We start from the raw sequence: 2,333 nt of genomic DNA, 5'->3' as shown, positions 1-2,333 counted from the left end.
CAAATCATAACATGGATGTACTCTCTTGAGGCCAAAATCAAGCAGATAGTTAAAAACATGCATAAGAAGTTATTTTTACCTGTAGTGGTCATGAAGTTGCCTAAATCCTCTTCTTTTTTTCAGTTATAAGAATATTAGCCATCAATATATTTTATAGCTTTAGTTGCTTGATTTCCACATCATATATGTCCCATCCATTGATAAGAGTTAATTACAGAGAACCTAATAGAGATTCCACGGGAAGGAGAACCAGAAGGAGCAAGATATTGGCAGAGATCAACCACTCAATGGCTTGGAGCCCAGTGAAAAGGATAGGTGAGGTTTTGTTTCCCTTCCCTCACATCTCTGGAATTTAGCAGGCTCCCAAGCTGTTGGAGAGCCTTTTTACCCTCATGAGCCCCAAAGCTGCTGCCACCAGTGAACTGGGAGCTTCCTGAGGACTAAGCACCAGGCTGCCAGCACCACTGAAGTCACTTCCTGTCACAACAAACCCAAGCTGAGACAGCAGGTGCCATATTGTTTTTCAACCCACTCGCTGTGCACCTTTGTCCTCCCTAGGGAATTTCAGCCTCTCAGTTTTTGTCTTGCTCATGCCCACACAAACATTTCCCAACTCTGGCCCAGACTATGGGAGTCACAGGGACTGGTGGGACCTGGGGGATCTGTATGATGCCACAGCCTGGACATTCTAGGTAGGATGACTTCCAGAGAGAGGGACAGAGATGACCAGAGTGCTAGATTTCCTCCATTCAGACTCTTTTTCTTTCCTGCCCCTCCCACACCTATGGCTACCAAGATGGACGATTAAGCTGGAGTGGCTTCTTCCACTCTGTTGGTGCATCCACCACACTGAGACTTCCACAGAGAGTGGGGCTCAAACCTTTTCTCTTAAAGATCTGTAGTAGACTAAAGGGTACTCAGACTGTTGAGTTCCCTACTCACTGGCCCTCCACAGTGCTGCTTGCCTGGATGCTCCATCAGAGCAGTGCATACCCCTGAGCAGAGGGACATCAAACCTGCCTGGGTTCCCAACAGGTAACTCAGGATCAGCATGCTTTCCCTGGCACACTCAGGGATTGATCTTTGGAAACCCAGAAACGGGACCACAGCCTAGATTCTGTACCACCCAGGACTTCATCAAGTTGCTCTGGGGCACAGAAGGGAGATTTGTGAACTAATCTCGGGAGGCAAGGGAGCCTGCATGGGAAGAACTGAAAAAAAGGCTCCAGTGTGGGTCCTAGCTTTATCACACTTATGGAGCACCCCTTCCCCCACAGGAAGGCCATGCTCTCAGCCCAGAATGGAATCCTGGGAAGGGAAACTCCCAACGTGCAGTGCCATTGCTAGGGAACTTAGCTAGCTTGACCTCCTGCTTCCCAGCAGAAGCCAGAGGAAGATCATGGACCAGTGGAAGAGGAAGAAGAGCAAAACCCACTCCTGACAACTAGATTGTGAATCTCACATAGCCCTGCCCCAACAAGCAGACTTTCTGGCTTGGTGGGAGCAATTCAGCCCCTCCCTGGTGACTATTCCCAGCAGCCTGGGAGGTACCTTAGAATCCTGCCAAGAAAGCCACTTTACTGGCTTTTGTGGAGCCTGAGGGAAGGGTCACCCAAACCAGCCCTGCCCAGCCTCACTCCCCTACCCACCTCTGCTGTGGTGGAGAGTAAGAACTCACCTTGAAGTTCCAGGGCCCCAAGTACCATCTGGGGCATTTGAGTGCTTCTCCTGAGGGGATAGAGCTGGTCACAGGTCCCAAAAACAACACTGCAGCTGGTTCTTTCTGGCAAGTACTACCTACTGGCAGGGTAGTCAATTTGTATAGCCCTTTACAACATTTACTGACTTAGACATACAGGGTGTGGTTGATTCTTACCCACATGCACCACCTACTGTCTCAGAGATTAAACTGGGTGTGCCAATACAATATACACTCCTAAGTAGACGACAGGGCTGGGGAAAGAGAAAGAATGAGTGAGGGGGAAAAATAGCCTCACCTAAAAAAAAAAAAAAAAAAAAGGAAATCCACAAATAGGAAGTGACAGCTGCTCCAGTTGAGAAGGAATCAGCAAAAGAACTCTGGAAGCATGAAAAATCAGAATGAAAGGACAACCCCAAAGGGGCACACCAGCTCTCTAGCAATGGATCCCAAACAAAATGAAAATATTGAAATGACAGATAAAAAATTTCAAATACGAATTCTAGGGAAGGTAAATGAAATGCAAGAGAAAATGGAAAACCAACTCAAAGAAACCAGAAAAACAATTCAGAAAACAAATGAAAAATTCACTGAAGAGATTGACATATTAAAAAAGGAAAATAGAACTTCTAGA

Source organism: Propithecus coquereli, unplaced genomic scaffold (assembly GCF_000956105.1).
Source record: "Propithecus coquereli isolate 6110/MARCELLA unplaced genomic scaffold, Pcoq_1.0 Scaffold345, whole genome shotgun sequence".
Taxonomy (NCBI): Eukaryota; Metazoa; Chordata; class Mammalia; order Primates; family Indriidae; genus Propithecus; species Propithecus coquereli.
The sequence above is the reverse complement of the archived record's forward strand: the minus strand, read 5'-3'. Positions refer to the sequence as shown.